Consider the following 18,563-nt stretch of genomic DNA (forward strand, 5'->3'; position numbering starts at 1 on the left):
AAAGAAAATCATCAGATAACTAAATCAATTTCTCTTTTCCAACATTAAAATTATTAAAATTAATTTGCCATTCACATGACATTCAGAAAAGATCATAAATTTTTCATGATTTAGGACTTTTTGCATATCACCATATTAGAAAATGTTGACTGTTTATAGTTATATGATGAGTATTACACATATGGCATTTGCCCAGCAGAAAGATAAATCTAGAGAGGAAAAGGTAGCATAGCTTATGAAGAAGAAGATCAGAAGACCTCGCTGGAGCCAAGAGTGAAAAATGTAATATTGGGACAGGCTATGAATTTTTGAGACAACACTTGGGAATATCCATGAAATATTTATTTAATAAATCACTCCATCATTCATTCATTAGTGAGCAAGCAGATTGATGAGACTTGGCATGCTGCATTCTTTGGACTATGTTAGCAGCAGGAAAAGAAATTGTTTCTGAAAAACAGCCAATTTATTTTCCTCTTGTCTGAGAGTGTGTGTTGGCAAGGGGTCCATGGATCTTGGGAAAATGAGATTTTTTAAGCAAGGTTGTTAGAATCATATTTTCATCTTTGGGGTGCTATTTGGAAGTGAAAGAGACAGGCAAAAGTTTTGTTATAAATAATTAAATAACTCTAGAGTATCTACTGTATTTTCAATCTAACAGTTTTCAGAAGAGATTATGGAGAAAGGATGAAGGCTGAGTCTGCTAGAGGGAGTAGAGATGCAAAGATATTCAAGACTGGAGTAAAAGAGATGATGAGGGTGTTGGGTGCATGCATAAGCATGAATGGAGATGTTTAATAAAAGTTTAAGTAGACAGAAATAAATCTTGGAAGAGAAGTCGGAGTTAAAGGTATTTGGAAACACTAATAACTAATGCCTGTGAATATATGACCAAACTTAGGAAGAATGAATACAATGTGCAAAATGACAGCACAGGGTTAACCCTCTGAGGAAAACATGCTAACAATTCATTGAAACTGGAGGATAAAGATGGTGCTAAAAGAGAAACCACAAAGAGGGAAGCACAGAACTCTAGAAAACATGGCTCACCATTGGCCAAAGAAGAACTCTTCCAGAAGTTTAAGTAGGAAACACAATATTGCAAGAAAGTGTAGCTCTTAGCTCTCATCAAAGAAGCTTCTCTTTTCAGGTGACAGAGACCACTGTAGAAAGCCATGGGAAATAAAAATGTAGCAAACAACTGTGGGGTACCCTGTGGGGTACCCAGCCCCAGCGGATAGATCTACTATGCAACTACACCTAAGACTCAGGGAACATCACAGGAGAGGAGGTGGAAGGATTCTAAGAGCCAAAGGACCAGGAGAGGATGCCTGCTATGAGAGAGTATCTGCTACATATGGTAGGGAAACTTCACCGGGAAATCTCAACAAAATGGTTGCCTAAACAAGATCCAGAAAATGATACCAGTTGACATTCCAATGTGGGTGGAGAAATCTCACAAGGCTCCACCCCTTGATGAAGAGCTATGTGCTATTAGTGGTTGCTGAAAGAGGGAGAATTAGTCTTCTCCAGAGACAATCCCCTAGATATGTGTGGTGTGGAAAACATAGGAGTGATTGGAGGGAGAAAAGGGAGAAAGGAATGATGTACATACAATACTCATGTATGAAATTCTCAAAATCAATTAAAAATAAGACCACTGATGATAAAGTGAAAATGATGGCATCCAGGCAGTGCAGGAAGGAACTCACGAATCTTATAAAGGAAAAGTAGACAGGACTTGTCAGCAGTTTGATGAGGACACAGTAAGAATGAAAGGAATCAAAGATAAGTACTAATGTTTGTGGCCTAAGAAATAAGAAGGAAGAAACTATGTATTAGCTTGTGGAAGGACACAGGCAGAGTATTTGGAAGCGGGGGCTGAGGATCATAGATCTGAATATGTTTGCGTTTGCAATGTTCTATTTACACATTCAAGCAAGTGTATCACGAAGACATGAGTGTGAGAAAGTATATGTACACATAGAGAGAGAAAAAACAGAGACAGACAGAAAGAGGAGAGGAGAAATTGATGTATAAACACCATGTAAATCTATGAAAGAAGATTGTATTTGTCTAGAGAACGAGGCCTGTAAGAGAGCCTATGGTGCGTTCCTGTATATCCAGACACACTGGGCATTAGCAAAGTTCACCTTGGCACAAAGAAGTGCTTTACTGTTCTCACTGAGAAGGAGAATTGCAGCCTTCAGGGAAAAAATGTTTTAAAACCTTATCAATTTTAGTCAGCATTATCACTGTGTATTTCTTATTTTTAATTTTCTATATTGAATGCATCCTTTTCACTCTTTGCAGAGGAACAAGGCATGTAGCATATCCTCAAGAGAAGTATGGAACAGTGAAAAGGCCTGAGAAAGAATGGGAGTGGGAAAACAAGGGGCATGGAAAAGAGGGGGAGAGAGGAAGGAGAGGGTTGGAGAAGAAGGGGAAGGGTTGGAGAAGAAGGGAGGAGGGTTGAGAAGAAGTGGGAGGGTTGGAGAAGAAGGGGAAGCAGGAGGGGTGGTGTCTATGCTGAAATCACAATAAATATCTTATAACTAAGAAAATGTAATTTTTCAAAAGATCAAAAACTTTGTAAATCTAAAACTTATAACTACAAATATTGGAGAGAAATGGGGCTCTAGTAAGTTTGCCCTGTTCAACCAAGTAGTAAAAGGTAGAGTTTAGAAATGGGATTCTCAAGAAAATAAGAACTATGTTTCAGAAAATAAGGAGATTTATGCAGAAAAATAAATTTTTAAAATATTATTTTTCCTTGCAATATCACTTGAAGAAACTTCAAATAAAAACACTTCTAATGTGGTAAATAATTTAAGCCAATATAGACTCATTTTTGAGGACTTTTTACAATATAATTAATGGCAAGAATGGGGTAGAAAGTGTATTTAATGAAATGAAAGAAGACACATGGGAACAATTGCACCTTTCATATAGCAAATCTCTCTGTAACTTTTCCAATTTTTTTGCTCCTCTTACTCTGGACCTCACAGACAACTTTATTATTGGGAATATTCTAGAGCTCTGTTTCCAGAGGGAGGAAAATGGACCTTATACTTGCAAGGGTCACAGGTATGCTGAGCTCTGTGTGCTTTTGAAGATATACTGAGGACCATCAAGAAGTACTAGTATTATACAATTAGAATGCTAAGGGATGAGGCCGAATACAATATGGTAGAATACATTTTTACTTGTTTGATCTCTGTTCCTCCAGTTCCCCCATGATGCCTTTGAAAGGGCTTCAGTATGCTTATGGGTTGGTGCTGGGTCATTCTGTCTTCCTCAGTGATTACATATAAGGCACACTGATGGTTCTGTGGTGGAAATGTAATAGAATGGTTTGCATGTATCTCCATTTGATGGCCCCTTTACTTTGAAAGATACAAAAATTACTTATATTGTTCCATATTCCATAACATGCATCCTCTATATTTATTCATCATCAATGACATAGACAGGTTCAAGTACATAAAATCTCTAAATGCCATAAATAAAACAGATTCCCTAAATATCACTTTGTTCATATTGCCAAAAGCTCATTAAACTCACAATTTTAAAAATGAGTAAATTCTTGCTGCTTAAAATAAAAAAAAAAAAAACAACAGGGGCTGGAGAAATGGCTCAGTGGTTAAGAGCACTGGCTGCTCTTCCAAAAGACCCAAGTTCAATTCCCAGCACCCACATGGCAGTTCCTTACTGTCTGTAACTCCAGTTCCAGGGGATCTGGCATCCTCACACAGACATGCAGGCAAAACACTAATGTATATAATAAACAAATACACTTTTAAAACACAAAAACAACAGCTCCAGGAGCATATTATTTCTACTTCTTCTAACGGTTGTTCCAAACACTGTATTTAAAGGGGCAAAAATACTTCCTCACATTTAGACCCACATAGCTGGAGACATTTCCTATAGTCACCATTTTTCCCACCATCAGTGGAATCCTTGCCTTCATCCTTTGCTCCTATTCAAGACCTGCTCGATCTATGGATTCATTTCTAATGCATGTTTGATTACTATTCTTTCAGTTCTGTGTATTGACTGGTCTTGAATGAGCTCATTGCCTCCAAACAACTCAAAGCCTCTTGAAGTGATGCTATTAAACCAGTTTGTTTGTGTGTGTGTGTGTGTGTGTGTGTGTGTGTGTGTGTGTGTATGAAAAGTACATTAATTCTGTCCACTTGGAAGCTGCTCACCTCCCTGAGGACAGCAGATACTCTTCCATCTCTACCCAAGGCCCCATGCTATACCAGAAGCTGTATATTTATCAATCAAATACTTTTTCCAATCAATGATGATTATAGAATAACAGTATTCAATTTAATAAAACAGGATCTTTTGGTCACTTCATTCTAATTCTGGTTCCAGTTTATTTACCAAGGATTTGCCACAGATGGAAGTATTTTATAGTATTTCCAAGGGTATGGATGTTTGTAGTCTTACTGAAATAGGCTAAAGGAAAAGACTGGTACTTGAAAGTAATATGACAGCGTTCTCAGTCATCCGTTCTCCTTTAATTTCTTACACTCATATAGTCACATTGTACAACTGAGTTACCAAGCATCATTTTCCCTTGTCTCTTTTTGTGACTCCCTGTGAGTTTTGGGAAAGTGATATGCTTTTAATTCTTTGAAGTCCAAGCACAGTTTTACTTGAAATAAAAAGTCTAGAGGATGAAATAGGAGTATATAATTATTGGAGAATGGCAATAAAATCACTCCCGACACACACACGCACACACACACACACACACACACACACACACACACACACACACACACTGCCCTTGAGAATCATGGCCAAGGAAGATCTGGCTGAATTCCGAAACAGACTATCAATTTGAATTTGAATTTTATGAACTATGATAATTTGGACACAAAGGCATCTTCAAAGAGTCAATAGCATTCCTATAAATTGAAAGAAGAGTAGCTGAAAAGACTGCTTTGGATCAGACTTGGAAAAAACCAATCTTAGAAGCAAACTCCTTCAATGCTCTCTTGGTTTCTGTCTTTTTCCTTTGAATAACTTCTTTCTTTTGAGCTTAAAGACTGATGCTACAAAATGATTTTATAGCCATTAAAATGAAAACACTTCCTACTAAGCTCTAGAGAGCTACAATATTATACTGTGCTGCATTATTTGGGCCCCTGTTATTTCGTTTAACTTCAACTGAACTTGTTATTACTGTTATCTAATCTATCCCAATTTGCCTACCCTTTATTTGACAGTTCTCCAACTGTTTGTCTATATCTCACTAGAAATATGTACATGTAACAATAACAGAATGCTTTAATGTCTAGAAATAATGGTGCACAGATTCATCATTTTAATTCAAAAAAGAAAAGACATCTAGATCAATGCACACTTACTAAGAGCCTTGTAGGTGAGAAGGGCCATATTTGATTAGGAGGCACTAAGGTGAAAACGACTTGGTATCCTCAAAACCTTTAATATGAGGAGACAAAACAATCAGTGGCTATTATGAGGAGAGATTATACATTGGGGATAGGAAGCAAGTCTCTGGGAGGTAAAAGGACTGAGAATGGTTAATTATGTGGAAGAGGGCAGGATGTATACGGTGTGCATCTTCTTCTCCACCATGATAGCTACATAGTTTTGGGCTAGTAGAAATGTTTTATAATGTTTGATCAGAAGACTAGGACAATAATCATCTTAGAAGAACCTTCTGTTCCACCCATTTAAATAGCACAATTTTATAAAAATTAAGATGGTACTGAATTGGGAATCAGCTGTTGAAATTAAACGACCAATTAGCTTTGTGACTGTGACTCACAAAATTGATGGGAGATCCTGTCTCCTCAGATGTAAAATAAAGTCCCAATGTCCTTTAAGGATCCTTTTGACTTCTCTAATATCTGAATACCTGAAATTATTTTTGTCAACTTACAAATATTTGCTATGAGGTTAAGAACAGATCTTCATAAGATTTGGACAATGTACCTTCATCTCAGTAGTTTATCTGTGACTGCTATGTGCTGAATGTTCACATTCCCTCACATTCTCTGCAAAGTGAATGTGTTAAGAGGAGGGAACTGAGCATGCTCAAAAAATAATCCACGTGGGTCAGAGAGAGAGCTCAGCAGGGAAAGAAGCCTGCTGTCAAACCCGAGAACCTGAGTGCGATCCCTGAGACCCACATAGTAGAAGGAAAGCAAAGAATCTCAAGTTGTTCTCGAACCCTCAGGCACAGGCAGTGGCACAAGAACACAGAACATGCTTGTGCTGTGCTCATGCATATACACACACAATTAAATAATAAATGTAGTAAAGTTACATTGACAGAGTCTACTGAGAGGTAGCTAGTCTTTTCTCTCATGTGAAAAAAAAAAGCCAGGACAACATTGTGGTGGTATTGTGTTCCCCAAAATATTGTGTACCTTAATAAACTTATCTGGGGTCAGAGACACAAGATACTTAGGCTAGAAAAATGTTAGCACACTCCTTTAATCCTAGCATTCCAGAGACAGAAATCCCTCTTGATCTCTGTGAGTTCAAGGCCGCATTGGAAACAGCCAGGCATGGTGACTCACGCCTTTAATCCCAGAAAGCAACCTTCAATCCCAGGGAGTGGTGGTAGAAAGCAGAAAGGTTTATAAGGCATGAGGACCAGAAACTAGAGGCATTTGGCTGGTTAAGCATTCAGGCTTTCGAGCAGCAGTTCAGCTGTGAGCCATTGGGATGAGGACTCAGAAGCTTCCAGTCTGGGGAAACAAGACCAGCTGAGAAGTTGGCCAGGTGAGGTTAGCTGTGGCTTGTTCTGGTTCTCTGATCATCCAGTGTTCAACCCAATACCTGGCTCAGGTTTGATTTTATTAATAAGACTCTCTAAGATTCATGCTACACAACATAGAGTATGAAGAAGTAGGCTCTCACCAAACAATGAAACTACGGAGCCTTGGCTTGAATATGGACTTCCCAGCTTTAACAAATGTGAGAAGATTCTGCTGTTGATAAACTACTGTAGTTGTGGTATTTTACCATAGCAGCAGAAGCAGACCAAGACTAAGTTTACATTTACAATCCTCCCTGATGACACTATTTGCTGCATTTTCATCTTTTGGTCCTTATACATTTGCACAAGCCTCACTATTTTAAATATGCCAAGTAACTCTTCCATATGTTCACCATGATCCAAGCACTCTGTGCTCAGTCAGTTGCTAAAGAGCATGTTCTCTAGCTTTCTCATTCATTCTTATATTATTCCAATGATTACTTTGTATTAAAAAGATAAAGAGAAAAGAAAAAAAAGAGCTGGCAGGCATTTCTGACATCTTTTTTTTTTTAACCTTCTTCTGTTTCCTGCGTTTCAAATCACTGACATGGATTTATTTTGATGGAATATTCTAAAGCAGAAGTACAAAGGTGCCATTGAAACTACTCTTCATTTGCAAACAGATTCTTTGAAAACGACAATGTGACTGGACGCTCTGAAGTGGGGCAGCCTGTAGCTGAGGAAGGAGGTGGTGCATGTCATCAGGGTGGAGGAATGGTGCTGCTTCCCATGAGTCTATGGTCAGCTGGACAGAGCGGGGTTTCAGGAGAGCTTCAGAAACAAGGTTGCCAAGGAAAATGCTTCCATCTCTAGCCACTTAACTGTAAACAAGCATTTCAAAGAACGCTTACAGAAGGAATGGTTCTATTTATTAAGGAATATTGATAATTTAGTGGATGCTATAGACGCCTTCCTTTAAACAAACACATACAGGCAATTCTGCAGATAATTAAAGGACAGTATAGAATTCCTGTATCTACAAAGCCAGGTAAATAAACTGTATAAATAGCACGGATAAACACTTTTGTAGATGTTATGTAACTCTAAGAAAATTAATCTAAACTCCTTTTATTAATGTAAAACATTTTCACTTATCAAAAAAACTGATTTGCAGTCATCATTTCTTAGAGGTTTTTTTTGTCTGTTTTTAAATGGCAACAGAAGACAATGTTATAGGATTATTACAGTGAAGGTTATCGTCAAATCACATGGAGACAATTCACAGATCATAAGGATGAACACAAAAACAGAATTCTTCTCAACAAAAGATGCATTTTTCCCTACAGAATTAAAAGTTAAAAGAAAGTAATTGATATTCAAAAACTGAAATAAACAAATGTTTTAGGACTATGTGCTTAAATGTCGCCAAGAAATGTTACTCAAGGACCCAGAGGTGCTAATGGTTCTCTCTCTAAACACTTAACTAGATCCTGATGCTGATTGCACATGGAGCAAATAACAACCCAACAACAAGTACATCCTCCCTAGAACATGTCCATGGTTGGAAGAGCATCCAAGGAGGTCTCTGCTGCACGGGTAGGGCGTTATGCATCACCTTGAGAATCTGACTCTTCACAAACAATATTTTCAGAAACAGCATAAAATCCCAGTATGCAAAACAGCCTCATAAAATTTTTCATGTGTTCCACAAAATGAGAGAAATATTTTGATTTGAAAACCAAACTTGGGAATGATTTTCATCTTTCAACTCAGTCTCTAAAGCTCATTTCCAGACATCTTTTTTTTTATCCAGTTCAAACGCAAGATTTATCACTAAAATACCCAAGAAAACAGGAGAACACTGAATGATGACCATAATTTGGGCCCATGAAATTTTTTTAAAGTTCTTTTTTCTTGTAAATACAAGTAAAACTATGAAAATGTTTGAGGCTTCAATGGAGGGAAAAGTGGGTCTCTGGAAAACTTTAGTCTCATTAAGAAATGAAACAAATTGAAAACTTAAAATTGATTTAAAATGAATTTCAAAAATATCATCAAAGATAAATTTTTATTTTTATTTTTTACTTTTATCTGAACTGAAAATTTTAAATAATCTGAGAAAAGACAAGTGTCAGCTTAAAAATATAAACTTTCAAATGCCTGACAATATATTATCTTAAACAATCATCATAACAGTTGCATGTGTAAAAAGACTAGTAAAGATAAACTGATTCTAGGATATGTTGGTCTAGTTGATGGCTATGTAAATAAGTTTTTAAAATATATAGCACAACACAGGTTGCCTGTGGTCATTTCACAATGCAGGTTGGAGAGATAAAGACAGACACTAATTCTTCTTTCTTTGACAATCTATGGAAACTTAAGAGTAACTCTCTCTTTAACTCTTTCAAGTTAATAGGATATAAGTGCTTAAAATATTATAGAATGTTGAGAGTGCATGAGAGATGAATATAACTATTTTGGTCAACATAGGTACACAATAAAAATATCAATATTTTCCCTCCAAAATACTTTGAATCTTGAACTTGACTTAAGAACCCTTCATGCTATTCATTGTTGAAAACAAAATTTTTAAGCATTCTTGGGCTTTAATCCAGCAAAGAAAACAATGTCTGTTCTATATTAAACAATTTGTACTGGTCTCAGTCTTGTGGCAACGAATGCAAGCACACAGCTCAACTTTTTGAGAGTAAACGTGGCAGAAGCTCCTTTCCCAGTGCCATAGTCTGAAATCCCAAGCATCCATGATGCTGCCTAAAACTTATGAGAGGGAATCGGAAAGTCTTAATAACTCCAATAATGGAAAGCATTTACCCAATTAGGTAGTAAGAGTATATTTATTAACTTGTTCAACAATACGTTGAAAAGCTTTATATCAAAAAATAACCTTCAAACCAACTTCAGAACTTTACTTATAATTTAGAAATTAATATTCCAGATATGGTTTATTTAGTGCAATTTTAAGCCTGGTCCTCTAAATATGTGGCTCAATTAAATATAAATTCATGATAAATTAAAGTTCTCACAAAATTAAGCCCACCTGTAACCCTAATACAGTTGGAATATGTTCATTTGAAGAATTATTGGTATTTATTCACTGCATATGAAAATATATATACACATACAGATGCATATACATAACCTCATGCTTAGAATTATCTGATTCTATGTTTATCTAGAGTAATTGGCTTTGCCTTCCTTCCTGCCAAACCACTTCTGGTGTTTAAAGCAGGGCAGCAATAGCATACACCTTCTTGTTATTATTTATATATGGAAGGCCAAACCAAATGTCTGGGTGGGTCCCTAAAGACATAAAATCAGTAAGATTTTTTTTTTCCATCCACAGGACGCAATTACATTTAAATAAACTAACTTCTAGTGGAAGATTGGCTCAAACAGAAAATACCACACAACCACATCCACCATTGTAAGTTTAGAAGCCACCAACATATTCTTAAAAATACTTTTTTGCACATCATTGCACAGAGAGAGAGAAAGAGAGAGAGAGAGAGAGAGAGAGAGAGAGAGAGAGAGAGAGAGAGAGGCATACAGTGCACACTGAGCATGAAAGAGAACGACTGTGCCTCTTTCCATGAGCTGCTTCCTTCGAAAAGCTCTCTTAATGCATCAGAGTTTACTTGTCTCTGGCTGGATGTGTAAGATGTTCCAGCAGCAGCTTCAACAGACTTCTCAAAGAGGCAGAAAAAAATGCCATGCGCTGCTCGGATTTTAAATGAATGGGTCCTTTTTGGCTGATCTCAGAGTGGCAGAGGCCTGACAAATGTGAGAATGTCCTCAGCTGTGAGATGAGGGCTTAGGTTGTGGGCTCCTGGTCAATTGGAAGGTTGCATTAAATGTAAATTATAGACTGTTCTCTAGATCTATGCTCCTTTCAGCCAGGTGAAAGGCAAGCAGAACATCACGCTTGTTCATTCCCACGTGGTGGCGGCTTCCTCACAAGGAAAGGAAGCAAAGCCAGGAGCAGTTACAATCGCCATCCCTGAAGGATGGAAACAAAGGAAGGAAACATTTTTATATAACTTCATATTAAATTTCCTTTAAAAAGTGTCTTTATGTATTTTTCTTTCCAATTTATATGAAAAAAAAGTATTAGTTTTAAAACTACAGCAGAACTGGCAGTAAATTCCCCAGGAACAATTGTTCTTTTATTAAATATTTATTGAAATAATTCCTGGTGCTTTCTCATGTTTTCTGCTGCTGCTTCTAATGTTTATTTACAGCAGGTTATTAACATCTGCCAGTATAACGGTTCCATCCGTACAGAAGCCGAAGGGTAAAAAAAGTCACACACACCCTTCTAACGTGACCTGTAGTTAGACAGAGAACAGTTTTCCCAGTCACTGCTTGGCTTCCTGTCTGTGACCTCTGCAAAGCATTGGAGGCCAGGGTTAATGGCCTTCCCAATCTCTGTGATAAGAATTCATTTTGTTCTATTACCAGCAGTTATCTGAGGAGTCTGCTGCATCACTTCAGCAGGGTTCAATCAATGAGAGGACCTAATGAAGTAACCAGCTGTAGCTCTATTTCCCTGGCCAGCTCTATCAGACAAATAAGATCTATCAGTCACATCTGAAGGCTGATCCTGGGAGCAGCATCTTCACAGGCCAGGCTCGTATGCATATGAATAATGATAGCCCGCTATTTCTTTGAAAGCTTCCCCTTTGATAGGGCTTTCCTGGCACTGGAAATGGAATGGAGAGGGTTCTGAGATGTGGCATTAAGAGGGCAATAACACAAGATTAAAGAAGAGTGAATTTTCAGTTTATGCAAAGAGCAAGGTGTGAGAGCAGCATAGCAATGCATCTCAGGTCCAATAGGCTAGTCTCAAGAATTCAACTTTAGGTTGTTGTGTTTCAGTCTTCACAACAGGAAGAGGAAAAGAACAACTACTATTTTCAATATTATTGTTTTATTGCTAGTTTAATGATAAGATTTGTATTCGTTTGGGCTTTCAGACTGAAATATTAAGTTACGTGATATTGTTACCTTTTGGCCAAATAAGCATGGATACGAGGCTGTAAGATAGCTTTGGGCAATTTCATAGTAACTATCATCACTAAAAACACAAATAGAATAACTAGGAAACTCTAATATTTATACATAGCAATTTTACTTATTAATTTGTTCCCACTTAATGCTATTACATCTATACATTTCAGAAGGAGAAAACAATCAAAGCTTTGTACCTTCAATTGGAATCTTCATAAATATATTAGTGTTATTGGCAGTCCTGTTCAAAACTTACCCATATTGATCATGACCCTATATGGATTTTAAACTGTTTCTGTGAAACACTGACTGATTCATAGAAAGCCATGAGTATAACATGTATGTTTACCAATATACTAGAAGCTACAAGAATCCTAGTTCACTTTATTAAATTAATCAGGAGTAATTTTGTGCCATATGATTTGTATTCTTTTAACCTGGCTTCACCTTTTGTCAAACTGGCAAAGAAGAACGCATGGTTGTTTGCTGTTTTTCTATGGAGATGATATCTAAGGGAAGCTATGTGCAAATGTAAAACACTTGCTAACCTTATACTTGATAAATACATGCACACAGGCAAGAAGGCTTTGTTAAAAGACACTTGCTGTTCCTGCAATTGTGCTAATTTATCATGACAGAAGTGTTCCAAAGGTGTGTCACTAAATGGCTTTAAAATTTTATGGTGTATAACACTGATTTCTTGTTCAAATTGTAATCTCAGAGATCTTTGAGAGATATGGATAAGATGTACAGATTTTTTCATTTCAAACCTTTGGAGATATGAATGAAAAATTAAGGTATACTGGATATCTTAAGATGCCAAACGTAAGAGGGAAAAAAATAATTGTAGCAGAGGGGAGGGAGAGAGAAATTTTCCTCAGCCCCTTGATGCATGTGAAAAGACTGAAATATCTTTGCTGCATATGTAAACAGATAAGAATATGCCTAGCAGGCATTTTGGGAACATCTGTCAATTTTTTATAGAACATACTGATTGTGGGCTATTGATTGCATTTAAACAAAGTTGTTGCAAAAAAAAAAAAAATCAGCTAACGATTCGTGTAGAAAGGGCCAATCAATATTTAAATGACTCACTTTATTGATTTAAAATTAACTTTCAATTAAGAGATCCATAGGACTCTTAACTGCGACACTTATCCATTCAAGAGAAAATAAAGGTGCATTTATCGATACACTTAAACAGCAGCGGTTGGTTTCCTATCGATTCAGTCATTTGCGCTGGGATTCGTTAGCGTCATCAGCCGTTAACTCGCTTACTTCGTCTTCGCAGTGTACAATACGGCAAGGTGTAGGAATGCGCAAAAGAACACAGAGCAGGGATGAAAACTTCAGCAGATTTTAAAGACGCAGAATAAGGTAAGTCAATCCTGCACTCGCTTCGTTCTCCCTCTTTAAGATCATGAGAGGAAGGCTGCTGGCACAGATATCTGGGTGCCTGTTTAGAAAAATTGGCCTTCTTATTCTTTCCGAGGCCAGTCGTTTAGATAAGGTTCGTTTGGAAATTATGTGACTAAATGAAATCTTTAAATAAATGACAAGAGAAAAGAAAAGCTTTACTGGCTTCTATTGGCCAACAAGCTCACTAACATGCATATGCTGGTTGTGTTAAAATTGGTGGCAGATAGAAGGCAATAGTTTATGGAATTTTTGAAGATGATAATTACATGTTTCATTGTAAATACTATTGTATGTGTGTTTAAGACCATGTTTATTCGATGCTATCACAAGAACACAATACAAGACTATTTTGTATTCTTGAAAATGTGCTAGTTGTTCTGTTTAATAATTTATTTGTATTAAAATTCTTGGGAAAGATAAAACTCATACTGAAAAATAAAACTATTACATAACATGAATGAATTAACTGAAAACATGTATGACTATGACATAGTGATATTCTTGACAATGGTAAGCGTCTGCTAATGCAATGCATGTATTGACACTAAAAGGAACCTTTGAATACTGAAAAACAGAAAAGGGAAAATAACAAACGCTGACTGAAAAGCTTTTACTACAGTTTTTAGTACTATAGCAGAAAAGCACAGCTGACTGATCTTTGTGGACGGGCGTCTTCCCAGACCTGTCTCTATCAGCCCTGATGGCAACTGTTACATGTGGCAGCCTTACTCCTTTTCAAGAATTCAAAATCGTATGTGTTGCTTTGGGGTCTGAAGAGGACAATGCCCCTGTATCACTTACAGCTCATTGGCTGCTTCTCCACATTCTTCGCTATACAGAGCCATTGGCTTGAGAAGGAAGCGATCCCAAACAGAAGCCAATGCCCACTTACTGACATAATTCCAATCTAAGTCTGCTTATGCATAGCCTAGCTTTAGTCACCTTTATAACCATTAATCTGTATCATCTCCTGCTATCAACTACAGATTAGGAAATGATGTTTTTCATAATATCAAATATTAGTCTTGATATTTTTTTCTCAGTGTGCTGAGTTTGTGGTGACTGTACTATACCCTTGAGACTTTGGATTTGTAAGAAAACTCTGGGATAGATAGAAGTTGAAAAGCCAGAAATCAAAGCATACAAATATAACCCCCCAACACACAATATTTGATAGCTACATGATATTGGTGTAACGTAAAGTTGGTATAATACGTAATGAATATATTCTGGCAATTATATTTACTAAGAAATGCATGCTGCTGTGATTTCCATCTAGAACTCAGATGATGATACTAATTAAGTGATAGTGGTGGCACAGGATGCCTGCCATGGCCTCTCTGATTTACAAGAGATATGTATTCCCTGTCTAAACACTCAGGAGTGCCAACAATTGGCTTAAGCATCATTCAGTCCCAAGGTGCCTCCAATAGGGGATTGGCTTTGATTTAACACTTCCTTATCACATTAAAGAGGTGAAAAGGCATCTTGTGGATTGGCTGGCAAAGGCTGCTGTTTTTTGTTTTGTTTGTTTGTTTTTCTTTCTTTTTTTTTTAATGGGAGGGGATTTGGCTTTTACCCTGGTATGGAAATGATCCTTAAGAACTCTAAGAGCTTTTGGAGTTGATCATAGAAATAAAACATTTTAATATTCAAGCTATGAATCCATATTACCAAATAATTAAAAGTTGGATGTTTTTCATTTACTCAAAAGCTACAAACTGTCAATTATACCATAAATAAGAGAAAGTATGGCATTCACTGAAAATACCTGTTTGCTGGCCCTACATAAAATGTCTGTTCTGTCTCATAAAGCAAATGATCATTATTATCATCACTTTCATTTCCTGCAACAATGTTTTGTGAAGATTTGTCTTCACCTATCAATCCCATTTTATACACAACCCAAACTGGCTGCATCCGCTGTCCTCGCTGAAGGCTTTGGGGAATGTTGCCTATTTCCATTTGAGTAACTGCATCTCTCTGCCTGTGACACACTGGCCAGGTCACAGGAATTTCACACAGCTGCTTCATCTTTCTCCTGGATTCTCCCCTTATCATCTTAATGGCATAAGACATTAAATGATCTGGAACTAGAAATCTTGTCTCATGGAGGCTCACACTCTGTGTTATTTGAGTGAGATGCTGTAATTTAATGGGGATTGGGAAGAAGAGCTGCTTCCCCTATGATGAACCATGCTGAGTGAGTCATGAGAAAGTGCAGGCAATACATGCCTGAAAGGCCAACTAAGTGATTCCTATAAGGGATGGGAAACAGTGCTATCTCCTTTCTGAAATTCTCTTATCAAGCTCTATCTGCCTCACTAGCATTTATTTCAGGATCATTATTGTATTTTTTTTTTACAATACATCAAAAACATTGCTGATAAGACTTGATTCGAGATAAATTTGTTACATTTTCAGATATCTTGCAATATATGAAATCTCACAGCATGGCTGGTTTATTTGGGTCTTTTCTTCCTGTAAGGCTTATTGACACCATAATTTCAGACAGGTTTCATATCACTTTACCCAAATCATGGCTAAGATGGACACAAATAATTACAGGAATTAGTGCTACAGAGTGTGAAATTGGTCTCGCAGAGGAAGTGCATTCATTTTGTTTTGGAATTCCCTGCTGAGAAATGATGTGTGCAAACTATCTGAGGACACTGTAATCCTCTGGTGCTTAAATAAAATAAAATAAAATAAAGTTGCAGGTAATCTTGACTAAGAAAAGGAGTATGTCTGTGTCATCCCAAAGACAAATGCTAAATACAGTCTGCTGAATTGAAATGATAATTCTTGTTCCATAGAAGAGAAAGAAAAAAGCCTGAGATTTATGAAAATTCTGGTTTTTTTTAACCTCAACAGAAGTAAATGTAATAGACTCAAGTTTCACATTAAAAATACAGAGCAGCTATATATCTGAGTGAGTTCTAAATAGGCTGCTATGATCTGATTTCATTGAGTTGCTTCTCTTTCCATTATCCTTTGCAACATTTTCATTGTCAATGCTGTAACTAAAGTGAATGATTCTTAATAAATCCAGGCACTATGATCTGTAAAATATTGGAAACAAATTTGGTCATATGCTATAATGCCATTTCATTAACTGTGCAGAATGAAGTCACAGTAAGCTACTCTATGGAAGGTCACAGAAGGGATTTTTTAACTTCTTGTTCCACCACAGAAAGCCTGTCAGCATTAGGCATGAGGTCTCCTTTCTCACCCTTGGATGCCACTGATGAGTTCAGTCTTAGGCAAACAGAAATCCTTAATCTTCTCTTTTTAATATTGAAGAGGTAAAGCCCTTTCACCTGCATGTGGAGGCTGCCTTTTCATCAAAGCCCAGGAGATTCCAGCAACAAAATCAATGTACGCATGTTCCGAGCGTTTTTCAGGGTTTTGTTAGACAAATCTCTCAAATGGGGGTGAGTTTAATGCTATTGAGCCAGGCTTCGATCTGCCTGAGCCAGCTAACAGCACAGCCACACTTCACTCCCCGGAGCTCCTGCTGCCCAGGACGGATGGTTCTCTGCAGACACAGCTGTGGAATTTCCCTGTGACCTCTCACCTCTCCTAATCCGAATTTAAACCTTCCAGTGGACTGGTTAAATAAATAAATATTTAAAGGTAACCTCGAATCCACAAACATAATTAATGACTTTTTTTCTTCCATGTGAATGCACCACACTGGCAGAAGTTTCCATGTTGATGGAGAGTGCCTTGGCAGAGTCAGGCCCAGGCTGAAGACTCGGGATTCGTTTTGCAAGCCATAATGTGTGAATCACTCAATGAACATGACAATTTTCTTTCTCCTTTCCTCAGGATAATGATTTGCCTATTGAGTCTAGGAGGGCAATTTGATTTAAATAGGAGCATCTCTATACTTATATTTATGATATTCACTAAATAGGTGTTCATTCCTTAAAAACTTAGACCTCCTACCTTTGAAAATGCACACTGACATTCTTAGTTATACATTCTTGTCATTAGAATTCCAAAGGCCAGTATATATGCATTGCCGTACACAGTTTTGAACATTATAAACTAGAATGCTGATGGATATTTCTTGGTAAATTGTGGACATTGTGTTTCACTCAACCTTACTGGGGAAAGGCCTATATCTCTTTAGCCATGGTGAATCCATTACTTGCCTAACTTGCTCAATCACTTGATGTTAAATCAATCAGGAATTTACACAGTTATAGTTTTCCTTTCATGCAATAAGGTTTTATTATGGCAAGAACAAGGCATTTTTATATTTTTCTAATATTTTGGAAAAAATTCAAAGGGAAACAATCTTGTATTTCCATTTCATTTTAAAGTGAGTATTTTCTCAGACATGTGAAAAGCTTCTGGGACCCATGCAAAAAAATTGTGAGTCTGAATTATGATCCAGTGTTGCCCCAGAAATATTTCTAAATCTGATGGAAATCAATTCTGTATAGTGACAGTGAGATTATAAAATACATACCATCATTTATTCTTTTTATTCAAGTGATGCCTTGTGACAATGAGGCTTAATTTAAAGCTAATTAAAACACAATAAGACAAAGACTTCACCTAAGATACTGAGTGTGTATTTACGTGATCCTTGAATCTATTCCCTCTTTAATTGGCTTGGGTTCTGAAATATTTTCCTAACTGGAAATGATTGTGAAATTAGAGTCCTTTTACTGTTCTGTTATTCTGCACTAATCTTGGGAAGTAACCTTGATCTAAGATCTACACTGTACTTCCATCTAAAAAACGGACAAACAAAAAATAGGAGAGGGAGAAAAGGAAGAAAGGCCTAATGAGTTAGAGCAAATTGGGAAGAAGTATCTGGAATAAATATTTACAAAGAAGTGTCTATCCTTACTTACAAATATGCATTTTATATTAATTAACTTTAAAGTTTTGGCCTCTTTTAGTAAATTGTTAATTTTCAAACATGAAAAGAACTTTTATTACCGCCCTGCCTCCCCTCACATGCATATTTCAATTCACATTCTACCCCCCCCCCAAAAAAATGTCTAGATTTTTTGTTTCAGTACTAGGCAAAGGAATTTCCCTTGCTCATAAATATTTTAAACTAAATTTGTGCCTTTACAGCTAAATGGCCTTTACAGTTAAATGGATATTACTTACTGTTGGTTGCCAGCTCAAGTATGCTGACAGGAATTAGTGAAAAACGTGGTATCATAGAAAACATCACACTTTCAGGTCTCAGAGCCATGAAAATCAGGATACAAAAGCTGTTTTTTGCCTGTTCTCTATGGACTAGGGCTTCATATATGATATATGCCAGAAGATGTGAAAAAATTAATTATTTTGTCTTCCCTAATAAAGTCATTTACATTCCAATGGGAGTGTA

General features: G+C 36.8%; 1 protein-coding gene and 1 long non-coding RNA gene across 3 annotated transcripts in view; one reads left to right on the plus strand and one right to left on the minus strand.

The window, feature by feature from the left end:
- Positions 1-18,563, minus strand: part of Zfhx4 (zinc finger homeobox 4) — a 160,170-nt gene that overhangs the window by 43,859 nt on the left and 97,748 nt on the right. The window lies entirely within an intron of this gene.
- The window catches only part of LOC131903410 (uncharacterized), an 11,419-nt gene continuing 5,897 nt past the window's right edge, over positions 13,042-18,563 (plus strand). The window contains exon 1 of the long non-coding RNA XR_009377510.1: positions 13,042-13,159. This is a non-coding gene — a long non-coding RNA (uncharacterized LOC131903410). The remainder of the gene's footprint in view (positions 13,160-18,563) is intronic.

This window comes from Peromyscus eremicus, chromosome 2, assembly GCF_949786415.1.
Source record: "Peromyscus eremicus chromosome 2, PerEre_H2_v1, whole genome shotgun sequence".
NCBI lineage: Eukaryota > Metazoa > Chordata > Mammalia > Rodentia > Cricetidae > Peromyscus > Peromyscus eremicus.